This window comes from Phasianus colchicus, chromosome 6 (genome assembly GCF_987193195.1).
Source record: "Phasianus colchicus chromosome 6, bPhaCol1.hap1.1, whole genome shotgun sequence".
Lineage (NCBI taxonomy): Eukaryota > Metazoa > Chordata > Aves > Galliformes > Phasianidae > Phasianus > Phasianus colchicus.
The window spans coordinates 52,186,436-52,205,111 of NC_143441.1; the positions used below are offsets into that span (position 1 = coordinate 52,186,436).

Consider the following 18,676-nt stretch of genomic DNA (forward strand, 5'->3'; position numbering starts at 1 on the left):
AGAATGGCCTGGGTTGAAAAGGACCCAGTTCCAACCCCCTGCTATGTGCAGGGTCACCAACCAGCAGATCAGGCTGCCCAGATCCACATCCAGCCTGGCCTTGAGTGCAAACGAATTGAAGTGAATTAAGTGAACAAGACTCAGAGAATCCATCTTGCTTTCTAAGAGTTCTTAATTTGTTTTGTGGAGATAAAGCCAAAGAAGCTGGATGGACAAACTGAGAAAGCAAAAGGTGGTCGGAGAATAAAACACGTGCAAAGCAAAGCGTGTGTGTGTGTGTGTGTGTGTGTGCAACCAGCAAAGCGCTCTGAAAAAGGTCTGCCTTCCTTCCCATGTATTTGTGCCCACTCAACAACAATCCAATCTGTTTCAACAGCCACCACAATCCTAGCACTTGTTAGTGATCCTCGACAACCAAATACCTTTCTGTACGCAAAGCACTTAAGAGCAGAACAGAGCTGTAAATGTATCCCATCAGGGGGTGCCGTATATATAGGATAGCAGCACTCTGAATGAAGGTTAAGCCATCCTTGCCCGCTTATTATCAGTAAAAATGACTACAGCCGTGGATAGGATGAAAGAGAGACTTTCTCACCGGTGCATTTACACCCCTTTGGGTAGATTTGTTGCACTTTTTGCATCGGTGTGGAAAGATCCTGTTGAGTTCAGCGCTCGCTCACATCTCTACTGCCTTCACAGGTGACGCAGGATGCTTGGATGTCAGATGTGCAAGGAGAACTGGGAATGGAAATAAAGGAACACAAACCAATGCAAAAACATACTCTGTTGCTGTAAAGGTTGATGTTGTGGTCTCTGGGCCAAGTGTTAGGGTGAAGTGAACCTTCTATCTCCACTGACTGCTATATCTTGCCATCAGCTTACCTCTCCTGAGAATGACAGGGGAAAAAAAAATGGGAGTAAATGTGATATTTCTGCAGATCTTTCAGCCATATATGATAGACAGTGTGATGGTGTCGTGTGTTTACTTTTTCTGAGTTTCTTAACTCAAATATTCTGGTTTCATCAGAAGATAAACTGAGCTAATTTAGGAATTAGACTGTTTGTACTAAGTGTGCTCAGAAGGAAGGAAAGAAAAACAAAATCTGCTATATTCGAATGAATCAGCCTGAGGACATGGGGCTCAACTGATCAAAGGCGTAGGCACATATGGAACTCAACTCCAGAAAAAATATCTCCAGGATGCCGGCTCACTCAGCCAAATTAAGAGAGATGCAATGAAAAAAAAAAAAAAAAAAGTCTAAACGTGACCATTTCAGAGATCTCTGAGCTTCTCTCCTTGGTAGCATCCTACAGCAAAGCTTCTGCCTTCGTGTTTATGAGCTTCGCATGCATACTGACAACAGCAGAGCTACAGGCGGCTGTGGCACCGCCATGAGAACAGCAGGCATCATAAATCTACAGGGAGATTTAAGGTTACTCGCAGAAACCCCAATGGAAGGCTGGAGCCGAGAATCAAGCACAAAACCAGTCCCTGTCTGGGGTCACTGGCTTTCTGAGAAGCCCCCCACAACCTTGGAGCTTGCTCACTGCCAATGGTTATCCTTCCCATCGCTGCACACATGCCTTAGGTTGGAGAAAACAACACAAACCCTGCGCTCCGTGATGGCCAAGATAGATTGCCACTACAACAGCAGAACAATCACAGCTGTCCCGACTGAACAACAAAGCAGCATCCCCTGTTCTCAGAACATAGAGACAGGAAAAAAAAACACGATAGAAAACCATCAGCCAGAGCTACAAGCAGGATACAAGCAGACATCAACTTTAATCCAACTGCTGTTATTGCACTGAATAGCATTCCTTAATTACCCATCAAATTGGAGCAGCGTTGCTTTACCCGTCCTTTAGGACAACTTCATTCAAGGCAGCTCCAGTGTGTTTCATATCAACCAAGGATGCTTATATAATGCATATGGATCATTCTTTATCCATAGCTATATCAACACCACTTTAAGGATTTTGCTTTCCTGCTATCATTGACAGTAACCTTAGGCAATCATACATTCACTCTGATTAACCACAGAAACATCTCCCCACAGTACCCGACTGGTACAGGCAGAACACAACACCGAGATGGCTGTGAACCCAAATAACATCAGATGAAAATCTATTTGTTGTTTGGTTGACAACGGCAGATTAAAACAAACGACAAATAAACAACAAATAGACAAAAAAAAGCCATCTTCAATTACATTGCCTATTGCAGCATCGTTCCAACACACGCATTGTAATTAGCAAACACAAGACGGATGGCACTCCATAATGCCCTAGGAAAGAACCAGGTCATTTTGCCACCTTCTTCGTTTCGGTGACTATTTTTTATTACTATCATAATTACCTACAGAGCAATTCCGATGAATGCTTCACGTTAAGGGTCAGGTCCTGTTTACCAGCAGATCAGATGCAGAGGAAAGCTACTGACTTCCAGGGAGTTCTTCCCAATGTACTTCTAAGTCAGCGGGATGGATCGTCTCGCCACAAACACCACTACGTCTCCAAACACATCTGTCTCTCTCTTTTTTCATGCATTTTCCACACCTGACCACCACGCTGCATTATCCTCTCCCTGGCAGTAAACTCTCCGGATTCCAGCACACACCTGAACTGCTCGCATGTAAAAAGTCTGCCTACCCCTCTCCCTTAAGATATGCAGTGCATAAAATTGGTATTAGAGCCAGCTGTTCCAATGCTGATAAGGAGAAGTGCCCAGAGGCGTGCAAGCGGAGGTCAAAGCCACATTAACAGCAATTTTTACTACGACCCCGCAGTAAAAACAGAAGAGTCCTGGTGCACCGGTTGAAGGGTGAACTGGAGTTTGTGTGGCAGGTGAAGATGCAGAACTGCAAAGGTAGCCTAGAGCTTGAAAATGCCAACAGCAGCAGCGGGTCTGTTAGCAATCAGGTTTTATTTACCAGCCATATTGTGTTAAAATCAGACGTGATCCCCATACCAAGCACGTTAACCTGTCACCGCTTGCAAAGGGAGATTTATTCGTTCCGAAAGAAACCCATCTATCTCGCGGCCGCGTTCTCGGAGCCTGGCTGGAGGCAGAGAGCCTGCTTGCCGTTCCCCCCCCCCCCCAAAAAAAAAAAAAAAAAAAAAAACATTCTCAGGACATGGGGGAAAATCAGGGAGAAGCCGCTAAATCACTGTCACTCCGAAACGAGCCGGCTGCAAGAAGCGGCTCTCGGGCATCCCCGAACAGAGCGGCTCCCCAACCCGGGAGAGGCCGGAGATAAGCACTTACCATTGCAGCAGGGATCCGTCCCGATGCTGGAGATGCTGCATCCCGCCGTGCCGTGCCGGGGCGGGGCCGGAGCCGGGGGGACGCGGAGCTGCTCCGGGGGAACGGAGCGGCCGGAGCCGGGCTGCCCCCGCCGGGCTCGCACCGGCCGGAGGAGGAGAGGAGAGGGGGGAGGGAGGGGTCGGAGCCTCCGGAGGGAATCACGATTCCTCCTCCCTCGCCTGCCGGTCATGTCCAGGCTGCTTTGCTCAGGGGATGGGCCAGGTCCCGGCCGTGAAGGAATTTGCCATCGCTAAATCCAAATAATAATAATAATAATAATAATAATAAAAAGGCAAGAAGGCAAGCCGGAGATTTGCAAACTTTTTTGGTTTTTTTTTTTGTTTTTTGTTTTTTTTTGTTTTTTTGGGGGGGAGGGTGAAGAATCTTTTTTTTTTTTGCTTTTTTTTTTTTTTTTTTTTTTTTTTGCTTTTTTTAAGGGGGTATTTTTCTCGCTACGGAAGCGGGGGGAGGAGAAGGAGATTCTGACCGGCTCGGATGCTGTGTGCCTGCGGGTCGGAGCTGTGCTGTGCTCCCCCCCGTACCGCTGTGTGTCTGTCTATCTATCACTCTGTCTGTCTGTCTGTGCGTGCGGTTCTCGTACCCAGACAATGCTCTGCAAAACGAGCTGCTCCTGCGGAGAAATGCAAACACCTCCTCCCCCGAGTGCCTGAAGCAAGCCAAAGGGAAGCGGAGCCAATCGCCTCTCCTCGGCTTCTTCATTAATATGGAGGAGAACGAAGGCACCAATGAAGAGCAGAGGGAGGCGGGGGTTATTCAAATCGAGTTTCTTAAATCAAGCACTTCACCACCACCCCCGTTTGTTTTGTTTTGTAATTTTTTGGGTTTTGTTGTTGTTGTTGTTGTTTTTCTCTTTCTACCTCTCTCGGTTCCTCCTTCTCTCTGTCCCCTCAGCACCATCTGTGCTGCCTCGCCGCTTGATTTCGTCTTAATTAGCGGGGCTGGCTCGGCAGAACGGGGTGATGGGGTGGATGGAGGGAGGCAGGCATTGCCCCTGGATCGGAGGACGTGTGAGTGCAAGGTGAGGTGAGGCAGCTTCTCCCCAAACTGCAGAGAGTCGATAGCAAAGTGACAAAAGGGACTTGAAGGGAAGCGAAGCAGGACGTTTAACGGGACGTATGCTGGATTTATGTACAGAATGAGGAAAAAGAGGCCGGATGGCAGCCCCGCAGAAGGGGCACAGGGGCTGCATGGTGGATGTGAGCCCACAGTGTGCTCTGGAGACTAAAGGGCTTCTGGGCTGCAGCTCCCTTGTGGCCCTACAGTCCCTCATGGTCCTGCAGCTCATTGCAGCCCTGCAGCCCCTCATGGTCCCGCAGCCCCTCATGGCCCTGCAGCACACACTGCAGCCCTACAGCCCCTCATGGCAGCCCTACAGCCCCTCATGGCCCTGCAGCTCATAGCAACCCTACAGCCCCTCATGGCCCTGCAGCTCATAGCAACCCTACAGCCCCTCATGGCAGCCCTACAGCCCCTCATGGCAACCCTGCAGCTCATGGCAACCCTACAGCCCCTCATGGAAGCCCTACAGCCCCTCATGCCCCTGCAGCTCATGGCAGCCCTCAGCCCTTCACAGCCCTGCAGCTCACTGCAGTCCTGCAGCCCCTCATGGCAGCCCTACAGTCCTTCATGGCCCTACAGCCTCTTATAGCCCTGCAGCTCATGGCAGCCCTACAGCCCCTCACAGCCCTGCTGCTCTCTGCAGTCCTACAGCCCCTCATGGCAGCCCTACAACCCCTCATGCTCCTGCAGCTCATGGCAAACCTACAGCCCCTCATGGCCCTGCAGCCCCTCATGGCAGCCCTACAGCCCCTCATGCCCCTGCAGCTCATAGCAACCCTACAGCCCCTCATGCCCCTGCAGCTCATGGTGGCCCTACAGCCCCTCATGGCAACCCTACAGCCCTGCAGCTCATGGCAACCCTACAGCCCCTCGTGCCCCTGCAGCTCATGGCAGCCCTCAGCCCCTCACAGCCCTGCAGCTCACTGCAGTCCTGCAGCCCCTCATGGCAACCCTACAGTCCCTCATGGCCCTACAGCCACTCATGGCCCTGCAGCTCATGGCAGCCCTACAGCCCCTTATGGTGTTACAGACCCTCATGGCCCTACAGCCCCTCATGGTCCTGCTGCTCATGGCTGCCCTACAGCCCCTCATGGCAACCCTACAGCCACTCATGGCCCTGCAGCCCCTCATGGCGGCCCTACAGCCTCTCATGGCAGCCCTACAGCCCCTCATGGCGGCCCTACAGCTCCTCATGGCAACCCTACAGCCCCTCATGGCCCTGCAGCTCACTGCAGCTCATTCTAAGCAGTGTTTTCTAGATGGCATTTGCCATCTAGATGGACATGTGGCCCACATCCATTCAGAGCTGATGGAAAGGATGTCCTCCTCTCCTTTCTAAATGGGAAATATAAGGGTTTGAAGGATAGACTGTTCGGTGATAGACAACTGGTTGGATAGTCACAGCCAGAGGGTTGCTGTCAACGGCTCTATGTCCAGATGGAGGCCAGTGACAGGTGTTGTCCCCCAGGGGTCCATATTGGTTATGCTGTTCCTGTTCTCTTCTGCAGAGAGCATCATTCAAGGGTAAAGCCTCTCCAGATCTGGGAAATGGTCAATAACAGAATCTTAACAGCTATAGCAGGAGTAGAGGAGCCCTTTGGCAGGATATCCCATGAAAACACTTTGTCTCACACTGCTTTTGCAGCTGTCAACCATACTTCTCTCAGGACCCACAGATCCACATCAGGAACTTGATATGGATCTTGCATCCCAACACATATTTCCTGTGTTGTAGGAGCAGCTGCCCACAGATAAGATTCTTCTGATCACCTCAGTATTTCCCAGTGCTAGGACATCAATACTGTTTTTCTTCCCAAAGTGGGAACCCTTCACCTTCATTTTCTATCTTCCAGCTTTCTTAGATTACAAATTCATTTCAAATCTTCCTCGCCTTTACCCTTTTCTCAGATTAAGCAAAATAAAAACAAAGCAATTTATGCAAAGGAGCAACTAAATCCATTACCTATCCAGTGAGAATATCCGTGACTCAGTTATGTACTTGTGTGCTACAGTCCCTGTGGCTCTCAATCTATATGGAGCAGACTGGAGGGATGTAGGTCCAGAGGCAGAAGCACTGAATGAGGCAGCCCTATTCTTGTCCCTTGGGACCATAACAGCCCTGTGGCTATAGGTGCCTTCTGAGAAAAGAATGCAAAGAATGCACAGACACATTATGAATGCATCCAGCCCTGTGGAAGCATGGTGGAACAGTCCAAATAATCATCTAGACTTTTCAAAAGCTCTACTTTGCACTTTCTCTTTCTCCTTTTATACCAACTTCCGTAACCACATCTCCCAGCTTTGAGTAACTTTGCTAAATATAACTGGAAAAAAGAGTATGAATTAAAAATCTGATCACCTTGTGCATTCTTTAAATTAAAGACAGAGAAGTGCATTCATTATGTCATCCGTTGCACCTACTTTGGATGTCTACGAAGGATAAGTCCCCAAGCTAGATTTCCATGCAGTATAAAGAAGTTCAAGAGTAAATAAATCAGACATAGATGCTAAATACTACTCAGAAGGATCTCATCAGACCCCATTTTTCTGTATCCCAAACCTGCACAGCAAAATATTTGTTCGTCCCAAGAAAAGCATCCTGCAGAAATAAATAACCTTTCCAAACAAAACAAAACAACCAAAAAGCATTTACCAGATCCCTTCAAAAACTCTCAGAATTTATGACAGTCGTACCTGAAAAAAAACCAGAAGTCCCACTATGGAACGTCCCTTTGGAATGCTAAGCATGGAAGAAGGTTCCCAGCTGTTCGGATTATTATGTGCTGCTACAACATCTGCTCCCTGCCTTTCCCAAGAGAAGGGCAGCAGGCCAGAAGAATCATCTGGTGGCCCACATCCAACTACAGTTGGACTGCCTTAGATGATTTCGACTGCTATCCGTTTCAGGTTTCCTCCTAAAGTAGTAGGAGAGTCTGTTGAATAATTTTGCTCTCCGAAAAAGAGAATTTTTCTTTGGTTGAAAACAATTAAGCCATTTTCAGGCAATTGGTGCTTTTTTGTTATCCTCATGAGCAGTCCATTAAATAGCTCTTCATTATTTAAGTGTGTGTGAAGCATGATAGCAATTATTTTGGCCAGCATGAGGGACTGGTGGGGACAGAAGAAGGCTTCCTGGAAGAAAAGCATGGTTTTCTGCTAAGTGACCTAGACAGCCATCCTTCTGTCACCCTACAGAGGGTCAGGACACTGGCAAGCTGGCTCCAAGAGTATTTTGTGGGACTAGGGTAAAGGTATCGTTGGAAGCTCCTTGTCCTTTTATTTTGACATCTCAGGTGTGATTTAGTTGACCTAACAGCTAGTTCTCAGCTGGTTAACCATCTACCCCTTCATATTAGAGTCAGGTCTCATCAATGCAGTCAACTGGAATGCAAAGCTTGATCCATCTCGGCCCAAGGAAATACTGAATATAGCTCAAAGGAACTGTGTCCTAAGTGTACCCATCTCTCTCCAGTGCGGATCTGATCAATGTTTATAAATATCTAAAGTGCAGGAGGCAATTGGATGAGGCTAGACTCTTTTCAGTGGTCTGTAGTGGTAGGAGAAGGAGCAATGGCCAACAACTGGAACACAGGAAATTCCACACAAATCTGTGGAAGAACTTATTTATGATAAGAATGACAAAGCACTGGCACAGGTTGCTTAGAAAGGTGATGGAGTTTCCTTCTATGGAGATAATTAAGACCCATCTGGATGCCTACCTGTGCAACCTGCTATAGCGTACTTGCTGTAGCAGGGGGTTGGATTTGATGATCTCTTGAGATCCCTTCCAACCCCTGTGATTCTGTGATTCTGTGAGCACTAGCCCAGCTTGCCAACACTCACAGAGTAAGCTTATAAGGTTTGACAAGATAAATCCATCTTTCATTATGAGGTTTGAGGAGCCTCAGCTACTCAACCAGTCGTCCTGTTCTCTACAAGGATAAGGGCTACACCAGGGTCTGCATTTTCCTTAGTAATTTCCTATCAACTAGTAGATTGCTAGCAGTCAGAAATAGATGCCTCCTAGTTCCTGGAGGCAAGATCTAATGGAGGTAAAGAGTGGGAGAAAACAGCTAATTATGTAAGACAAGACAGTCATTTATACCCTTTCTAGCTATGGAAATGAGCTGTACTGTTTAAGACATTTCTCTTAGTAGAACTATGTCCACATCCCAGGAGAATACAGTATATACAGAATACACCATCTGTATGATTAACTGGGACATGGTTGGTGTGTAGGCAAAGGTCTACGATATTGTCTTAAGAAGAGGTAACTTAAAGTGTGAAAATAAAGAGCAGAAGGTATACTGTTGTGTACCTACTTTTACCCTTCAGTAAATTTAAGGCAGCTCAGCCCACATACATGTTTATCTCAGGATGCTGGAAAGAAGCAGAGGGTGTGAGAGAAGCCATCAGTGAGAAGATGAGCTGCAGTAAATTCACCCTTAGCTGTCTGGACAAGAGACTGTTGATCTGGATGCCTTGAAAGGGAATTAAATTGAAACAACACCCTTAATTCCTGCATTCAGGAGCTCTTCCTCCTTTTATCTGCCTCCACTCCCTCCATTATGGATTTTACCCACTTTCTTCATTCTTGTTCTCTGCAGAAGATGCCATACTTGATTTGATTATTCTGTAAAATGTGAAGGAGAAGGCACACAGCAGGCTTCGTTTGCATGTAGGTACATGGAAGTGAAGCCAGAAGTCCTAAGCGAATATCTGAGATACCGTTAGCTTGCTAAGAGTGTTTAGTGCAAGTGGTCAGTGCAGGGCTCTTATATTGTACCTTTCATGAAGTCAGGAGAAATGTTACTATCAAAATCAGAGCCATTTTCCCTGTTTTCTACTTTCTGGATCCATCAGCCCACTGGACACAAAGGCAGAATTTGCTCATTCCTCTACCCAGGTAAGCAAGCTAAAGAACTGGTCCTCTGACAGACTCCTGTGACTCATGATCAGCTGGTTAAAGAAATTAAATAGCGTGAATCATCTCTCCAGTGAAAGTTACATCCCCACTAAGGGGAGTCTACGGAAGGGAATATGTATGAGAATCACTGGTAGAGAGAAAGTAGGCAAAACAGCAATGTAGAAAATGGAACAGGAGGTTGGAAAGTGAATTCAATGTATGGAATGAATCATCTCTAAGAACTGGCTTGATGAGGATTCCTCATGGCTACTGAGAGGGAAAATGGTAGAAGTTTATAAAAAATCAGCACTGAGAGGGTGAATAAGGAAAAAATGTCCACTCTCCTTCCTAATTCAAGGATGTATCAAACAAAATCAGGGACCTTTGGCTCAAAACAACACAAAGAATATTCACCTAAGAAGTTATATGACCTGGCAGATGCTACAAGCTTCCAAGGGTTCAGAGCAAATCCATAGAGGAAAGGTCTATAAAGGTAGTTAAATACCAGAAGGCTACTTTTGCTCAGAACATCTCTGAGACATATTTCAGTTGCTAGGAGATAGATTAGGGCATTTGTACCTTAATGCTTGCCCTTTGTTTCTATTTTTTTCTGGAGACTTTCAAGGCTGGACATGGATTTCTGGTAGAGCAGTGCAGACATCTTCCATTTTCTACTGTCATACACTGCCATACAATCCACTCTCCAAAAGAAGCTATATGGACTTTTATTTTGCTGTTGTTGTTTGCTTTTTTTTTTGGGGGGGGGGGGGGGGGGGGGGGCTTATTTATTTAAAGGATTAAATATTTTTGCATTTATAGTTCTAGATATCTAAATTGTGACTACCATCTTTCAGAAGTATATGGTGATGTCCTCAGTCAAAGTACCTCAACATTCAACTTTTTGTCCTTGAGCTTCATAGTCAGAACAACAAATATTTAAGATTAATTCGGACAAAATTAGAATTCTGGGAGAAAAAGTGCAGTGCTAAGGGTCAAAATTATTGTGTAATTAGGTTTTGTTTGATGAATAAGTGGAAAAAAAGGACAGAGAGGTTTCTTTTCAGTACTTTCCAACTGAAATGTTGTGACAGTTCAGGCTCTAATTTGACATGCTTAACAAAATGTTTGAGTTGATCTAGAAAGAAAACTCATCTTTTTTTTCAAACTATGTGGGCAAAAAGATGCTTTGGACTGATCCAGAGTGATAAATATATATTATATGAATATTTATTATATAAGTGTATGTTATAAATTTATCTCTCTCTAAATATATATTATGTAATTTATTATATAAGTTGCTCTTCGGATGTGAACTGAAAACCTCCAGCTTTCTTTGCAAGTCAACTTTATAACCTCTCCATTACTATGTGGCTCTTACAGCCTCACATGAGATACTTACATGACTGAGTTTCTTAGGACTTTCCTTGCTTTATGGAAGGAAATATATATTTATATCCATCTTTAGAGATGGATCTTTCCTATGAGTGTCAGGGTACGTGTAAGACAGCCCTGTCTGCTTACAGCCCATAAATAAGAGCCCAGAGAGTCTGTACTATGAATCACATTGCGATGCCTCAAGTTATATGTGACGTATACTTTGATATGAGATGTGTTACTATTGAGGAGAAAATGATTTGCAAAGATACTCTTTCTACATGAACGTCTCACTCGTTATTAGGCATGAACAAATTATTACATTCAGTTCCTTGAATCTGTCCTTCACTTGATGCATTTTTTCTGATGAAGAGCTCTAAAGCATTCTGTGCATGGAAGACACCCTGGAATCTGCTTCCAGTCCATAAACATAAGAATTCTTGATTTGATTTTTAGTTGAGTTATGGAATATTACTGCTCTTTGATTGGATAAAGAAATGAACACGTGTGTGGATTTAAGGTTAATGTCAATGCTAAATTGAGATGCAGTCTTGAAATTTGACCAATCAAAGCTGAAGAAAATCTAGAGAAAAATATGATTTTCTTTTCTTTTTGTTTGAGTTTCTGATTAAACAAGCTCACTAAAAAAATTGTTAATAACTATAGGGCGTATTTCTTGACTTCAGCCCCACCTAATCCTCTTCCTTAATACGTTTTTCTCGTGGAGGGTTTTGGTGATCTTTGCATGAGGATGAGAAACATAAGTTAGGGTAAGTTAAAAGAGCCAGATGTGGATGCATCTTTCTTTTGGACAGCAAGAGCTGCCAAATCACGTAGATTGACCGCACTGTGATTATGTGAGAAGGAACATTGTGTCAGATGGTACCAAAAGGCAAGGGAAAACAAAACTAAGAACAAAATGAACAATTTCAAGAAATAAGATCCATCTTCGACCGCTCATCGCTACGCCGCTTTCCCATGTGCATTAAACCCAGAAGATGTGTTATGTATTGTTGGCTCTGGTCAATGGAAAGCAGCAACCAAGTGCAGTTTTTAGCACAGTATTCTTGTCTAATTATTTTGGCTTGTTTGGGTTTTTTGGGGGTGAAGGCTTATGGGAGGAAAGGCAAGAGGGGAGATAAAAGAGAGAGTTACCTTCAAATAGCACAATTTGTCAATGATTTGGTCAGATTTTGCAGAATATAAGAAAAATATATGCCAATGTATTTATTATTTCTTAAAACATAAATTCAGATACATTTTTCTTTAAAACATTTACGACAAAATATTTATTTGCCAACCAAAGGATCAGAAAGAGCAGCATATATACCATATAGCATGTAGTATATATATACCATATATAGCATGTATATAATATACCAAGGCAAAAACATCATGACTTCTCTGGTAAATTAAAAATCTGTAGCTAGAGGTTTTAAAGGATTTATGGAGAACTTTCTCTGAATTTCCACCTCCAAGTTTGATGAAGTTCAACATAGAAAAGTTTTAATAATAGTTGATTTTCTTTTTTTAATATAAGGTTTTGTGGGTTCTGTTTGTTTTATTTTGTTTTTCAATTGAAATTGTGCAACCATAAATAAGAACATGTGTGAGGAGTATTACCTATTCATACTTATCTTAGGAGAGTGGGTATCATACCAGATTAAGTGCATAAACCAAAATACTAAAATAAATAGATGCCCACTGAAAACTGAATGGGAAGGGCCTTCCTTAAGCACAAAAATGTTCAGGGACATTTATCAGGAGGCAGCTGATAAGCAGAAGACTCTTTTCAGAGGTTCATGCTGTATTTGCAGAGCGCAGAAACCTATCAGAATTTCTAAATTCTTTTCTTAAAATCAGATCCACCCTAGAAAGTTTTCAACTCATGCCTCAAACTGAGAAGGATGTTGAAGGTGATTCTTGCCCTATAGGTTGCTACACTGAGGATTTGTGGCATAAGCTCTGACCCTGACATTTTCTTCTTAGTTATAGTATCATAAAGGCACTAGAAAACCCATTGAGGGAGAAGTCACTGGTCCATCCAGTTTCCAAGCATTACATACCTTCCACCATCTTTCAGACAGGTTCTTCTGCAGTGGCTGAACGATGCATTACATCTTCCTCAGACAGACCTTGCAAGAGTAATTAATGACCAGCTTGTTGCTGAATTAAAAGGTCTCACTTCCCATCTAAACTGTCTTGGTTTATAAGCTGTTTTTGTCACTTTGGATCTTTCTGCCTTGCTTTACCTGTAGGCATAGACAGATGGCTCCCCTAACCTTGCAGTCAAATGGTTTTCTTCTAATTTCTTTCTACTACATCTCACAGGATGTATTGAGTTAAATCTTTTACTGCACTCCTCCTTATAAAGTGGGAACAGTCCAAATCTTGTGGTCAGAGTCCCTGGTTCTGGCATTCAAAATGACCAGAGTCTAACATCTGCTGTTCTAGACTTGCATGAAAGACCTTTGGAGGGAGATTCTCTTCTAGAGCTGGAAAAAAATCACAGGTATAGAAAACTAGGAGATCTCTTTTCCTTCAAAACAGGAGCTGCTGGAACCAAATAGCATCCTAGTATGGGCTGCAGTAGGTGTATGATTTGTATGAACTTCAAAGCCATTCTAGTCAAGCCATAAAGAAAAGGCACTAATGGAAGAAGGTCACTGCTATGTCTCTAAGTGCAGTTCATGGTGTTTTTTCGTACGGTTGCTTTACCTGAGACAGTTATTTATGTGGCATAATCCAGTCATCTTTTATTTGGAGAATGTGATTTGATCATTTCATATTTCCTTCAGAACTTCTTCACCGCCTCCATTTCTTACACTTTTTATTAACATTATTTTTCTTACTATGCTATTTCAGGTCTTAGGTGTTACACAGCATATCACAGAATGCCTTAGGTTGGAGGGAACCATAAGGATCACCTGTTTCCAACCCCTCTGCCATGGGCAGGGTTGCCAACCAATAGATCAGGCTGCCCAGGGCCCCATCCAAATGGGTTTTTACAATGATTTATTGTACAAGATAGTGCCTTCTACCATGAGTCATTAGCAGTAAGCAAAGATGGGACCTTAACCATTACAGAATCTATCCTACTTACATTTGCATCAAAGGAATGTTTGTGACTATTACTAGTAGTAGATTTTTCCCCATTTCATAAGCCAAATTCTGTAATAGTGAATATACTTTGTTGCTGAATCATAAAGGCTAATTATATGCAGATGTCTTCTTTTTTCTTTCTTTCCAGCTTTTTTTCTATGTATATGTGCTTTCTTCCCTTTCTATGTAAACTGTCTTCCTCTCCTTCAGCTGAACGTTGACTGCCTTACATCAAATATGACAAAGCCCTTACCTAACCATGAAAAAACTATGCAAACAATCAAAGGCAAGTTCATACAATTTTTTCTGTCTTCCTCTGTTGTAATATGAACATATGAAAGCACTAAATTAGATTACATCTTCACAGTAATAATATACTTACTCCTAGGAGCCTGTCAAACTCTGCAGAGGGAAGGAAAATAAAAGCTAGGGGTTGGAAGCAAAAGAATGTCGAGTAGCTAGCTGTATTCTACACTTGAAATAAAGAGTTCTCACATGTTGCCTATTTTACACACAACTTTTGCACCTGCTCTCTGCTCATTTAAAGCACAGGCTGATCCTAGCAGTTTGTCCTAAAGTATTGGCAATTTATGATGTGTATTGCCCTACAATAAGATCAGCAAGAATCAAATGCCATCTACGTCCATGACGAATCTTTTTTTTCTTTTTTCTTTTTTTTTCGCATCAACATATTCATTCACTCAATCTCCACCTTACAATCTGATTATTTTCTTACTTAAATAGCATAAAACCCAATATAAAGGCTATAGCATCCTCTCTTCAGCCAGCTCTGAAATCTGTAGTTTAATCAATTACAGCTGTTTTCATCTCCCTTCTATTTCTCATTCCTCTGGCTTCCATCCACCCATGTTGCTTCTTTAAAGACACTCGTTTCATCCGCCTTTATATTCTTTTACATCCTCTCTTCATTGCCTCATTCTTCTGTGAGCCTTTCCAAAGAACAGGATTAGTTAGGCATTCATCTGATTCCCTTGCATTATTCCAAAAGCTTCTGCAGCACTTTGCAGCGCCTTGGCTGAGCATCTTTCAACCTTCAGGAGTAGTTCCCCAACTTCCATATAAGAAGTGGTGAAAGAAAAGTTTTAGAAGTGATGGCATAGATAAAAATCTGAGATTCAACCGATTTCCTCTTAGCGATGAGATTCTTAAAATACTTTGTGTTTGCTGAAAGTGAATATGTAAGATATGTTTGTTCTGCTAAGTGAAGCTGTCTGCCATATAAATGTTTACCGTATGAATGTGGAGAGACTGTCATTATAGCCTTCTCCTCCATATGTACCCATACTCAGTACGACTAAGGTCAGTAGCTCCTGTTAGAATACACATTGCTCATGCTGTTTTTAAATGCATGTAACAGCCAGAGATAAAATACACCCCTCAGATGTCTCTCATGATATCCTTGGCTTTTCACCAACTACTTGTGTGCTTAATACCGTTACATCGACGTACAGAATAAATTTCCATCTTGTGAAGTTTCTGTGTTGCGTTTAATTTTCTGCAGTAATTTATCCACGAACATTCCCCTTTTAAGTCAAAAATATGTGCCCTGCAAATGCATTAAAAATCAAGCCAAGGTGGATTCTTTTGCTGGAGTAGGGCTATGCTGAGCTAAAGCTGTTAGCGATCTCGAGTGAATCCTAGAATCCTTCAATCCTTAAGATTGGAAAAGAGGGAAAACTGGGAGGGAGTATTGATCTGCCTGAGGGTAGGAAGGCATTACAAGGGACCTGGATAGACTGGATTGATTGGCCAAGGTAAACTGTATGAGTTTCAATAGGGCCAAGTGTCAGGTCCTGCACTTTGGTCACAACAACCCCAAGCAACCCTACAGGCTTGGGGAACAGTGGCTGAAAGCTGCCTGATGGAAAGGGACCTTGGTGTACTGATGGATAGTTGGCTGGATATGAGCCAGCAGTGTGCCCAGGTGGCCAAGAAGGCCAATGGCATCCTGGCTTGGATCAGGGATGGTGTGGTGAGCAGGACTAGAGAAGTCATCCTGCCCTTGAATGTGTTTAAAAACTGTTTGGATGTGGTGCTCAGGGCCATGATTTAGCAGAGGGTTGTTAGAGTTGGGGTAGTGTGGATGGGTTGCAGTTGGACTTGGTGATCTTTGAGATCTTTTCCAACCTGAGCTATTCTATGATTCTATGATCATCAGGATCATCTAGTCCAGCCCCATCCCATCCCCACCATGCCCTCTAACTGTGTCCCTCCATGCCACATCAACCCACTGTATTGTGCTCTTTCTCCTTCTATTCCTCCGTTTCCCCGTATGAAAAATGATGATTAAGGCACAGATCCCTTCTAGAAGGCACCACAAAATAACTCTGAAATCCATTTTCCTCCTTCTCAAAGAAATACATGATAACACCTGCACACAAGTTGCACAGCCCCTGGATGCTACTGATTTCTCTGGGATTGGCACCCGGCACTCGGGTTTGCATCAACCCACATATTAGAAAGGCTTTGCCATCAGCACGCAAAAGCCAAAATGAGAGCTGCTTCTCTCTGTGTCTGTTGTTATCACAGGTCATTTTCAAGCATCAGTTTTGCTGATAAATATTTGAATGAACCTCAGAGGCAGTGACATTGTAGCATTATGTAGTATTTCTGCAATAAGCATGAAAACACATTCCAGCTGCAGCACCTCTGAAGGTTGACTGTTCCTTTTATTCATTTCTAGTTCTTATTTTTTACAAGCAATAAAAAATCTATCATTGATGCTCTTTCACACGTTAGGATCAAAATGAAACGCTCTGAATAAACATGGATTGGAAATCTAGAAAAGAAAAAAAAATGCAACGAAATGTCATCACCAGCAGTAAAGACAACACTAAGCTGTGGAGCTGCAATTTCTGAGGACATCTCTTTTGGGGTTTTTTATTTGTTATTTTTTTCAGAAAGCTTTCCAAACCATGCCAGACAAGCAGGCTGGCTTAACACAATCATTTTCACTTTGCACAGAATTGTCCCCGAGTAAAATTGCCGGTGATCACTGTGATTTGAAACGCTTCATAACATGCAGGCGGAAATCATAGGCAGAAATTTGCACTATGAATCAGAAGTGGCTCTATGGGGGAATCAGACATCCTGGAGATTCCTGAATAACGAGCAAATTGATGGTGAAATAATAATTATCCTCTGTTTTTGTGGTGTGGTTCATCGCAGAGCCCTGCAATGCCCTCTGGCAGTCAGTACTGGGTTCGTATTCTGCGTCACTGAAGAAAAGCACAGCACCTGCTAACAGCAAATCACTCACTTTATCTGGGAAAGAATCTTCTTATCGTGCAATATTTACTCAGCAGTGTAATGTTGGGGCCCATCTTTATCTCTTCATCAGTAAAACAGCTACTTACCATCCTATTTTGTTACAGCTCCCTCTTTCCAAAGTCTGGTTACCTTTCTGCTACTTTCCATCCACCTTGTTCAGAATACCTCTGATCTCAAAGTAACATCCATTTTAATTTCTTAGCATGTAAGCAAACTTAGTCTCACTCTGGTAGGTGTTTCTCCAAGGAGTGGGTGACAGCTTCTGTTTGTCTTTTAGCCAAGGCCTCTAAATTGTGTCCTGAAAAGCTCCTCTTCTTTCAAGTAAGTTTTCATTTCACAGAACGTTCCTCGCTGGGCAATAATTACTTACTCACAAGTCAACTTAGCATGAGGTGAGTAGCAGTGAGACCATAGCAAAGGACATGTAAACAGTTACAACTGTTTGTGAGGGTGGATGGTGATAGGACAAGGGGGAATGGGTTTAAACTGAGACAGGGAGGTTTAGGTTGGATATTAGGAGGAAGTTTTTCAGCCAGAGGGTGGTGAGGCACTGGAACAGGTTGCCCAAGGAGGCTGTGGATGCCCCATCCCTGCAGGCATCCAAGGCCAGGCTGGATGTGGCTCTGGGCAGCCTGGGCTGCTGGTTGGTGACCTGCACATAGCAGGGGGTTGGAACTGTGGTCCTTTGCAACCCAGGCCATTCTATGATCCCATGATTCCATGACATATATGTGTACCTGCATCTCCTTTGGGAGGAAATAAAAAATGTCTTCTCTGAGCCCTGCAGTGTGCCCCAAATCCCAAGAGTCTTGATTTATCTCCAACAGTGGATGGTTGTAAGACAAAGGATCGGGGAATTACCCCTGCTGTCACCCTGGAATAGCAAACACGTGCAGCAAATCAAAGTTGGATTGCCCCTGAGTGCCTTGGATCTGTTACAGCATGTTTTGCTTTTCTGATTTCTGGCAAGTTTATAGCTGGGCTTGTTATCTCTATCTTGCTGTGTCCCTTGCTGCATATCATGAGCCTGTGCAGAGGAAAACACAGTAGAGTAGAGCAGTGATGGAACAGAAGTGCTGCTTGGGATCCCCAGGCCCCAGACAGGGTGTTTTTGCCACCACACATCAGGCAGCAGCTGTAGCAGCACTTCCTTGCTGTGTGAGGTGGCTCAGTGATGTAGGGTGAGGGCTGGAAGCCATGAAACACGTCACTTCCATTAAAGTGAAGTAGGGAGGGTTTTCTAAATGCAAGAAGGGGTGATAGTAAAATACTGCGCTGCCAATCCTAACTGGCAACAGAAGGTACAGGCAGTCCTAAAAAAATCTATTAAAGCATTTTAGCAACAAATGTAGGTGCTTTAAGAGGGAATGATAGAAGCTGACTGTATGATTCTACCCGGCTCACTGGTGATAAATGTAAATATGGTTTCATAGAGTGCAGAGACAACCTTTTCAGTCCCACACAAAGGGATTAATCAGGAGGGGAGCTCAGGGCTGGAATAAAAAAATGCAGACGCTTTGTTTGAAATACAACCATTTTCTGATGTCCAAATCTCCTTTTTATCACCACTAAAGGTATTACAAGGGCCAGCAGCTCTGAGTCTCTTTTTCTTTGCA

The 18,676-nt window shown here is 43.6% G+C and overlaps 1 protein-coding gene across 7 annotated transcripts in view; it reads right to left on the reverse strand.

The window, feature by feature from the left end:
- The window catches only part of ADCYAP1R1 (ADCYAP receptor type I), a 134,059-nt gene extending 130,408 nt beyond the window's left edge, over positions 1 to 3,651 (reverse strand). For 3 of the 7 annotated variants that reach the window (XM_090143276.1, XM_090143277.1, XM_090143275.1), the window contains exon 1: positions 3,269 to 3,651. The gene's annotated coding sequence lies outside the window, so the exon portion shown is untranslated. The remainder of the gene's footprint in view (positions 1 to 3,268) is intronic. The other 4 variants (XM_090143279.1, XM_090143278.1, XM_090143281.1 and 1 more) reach the window with 2 other exon arrangements.
- Between the last annotated feature and the right edge of the window lie 15,025 nt (positions 3,652 to 18,676).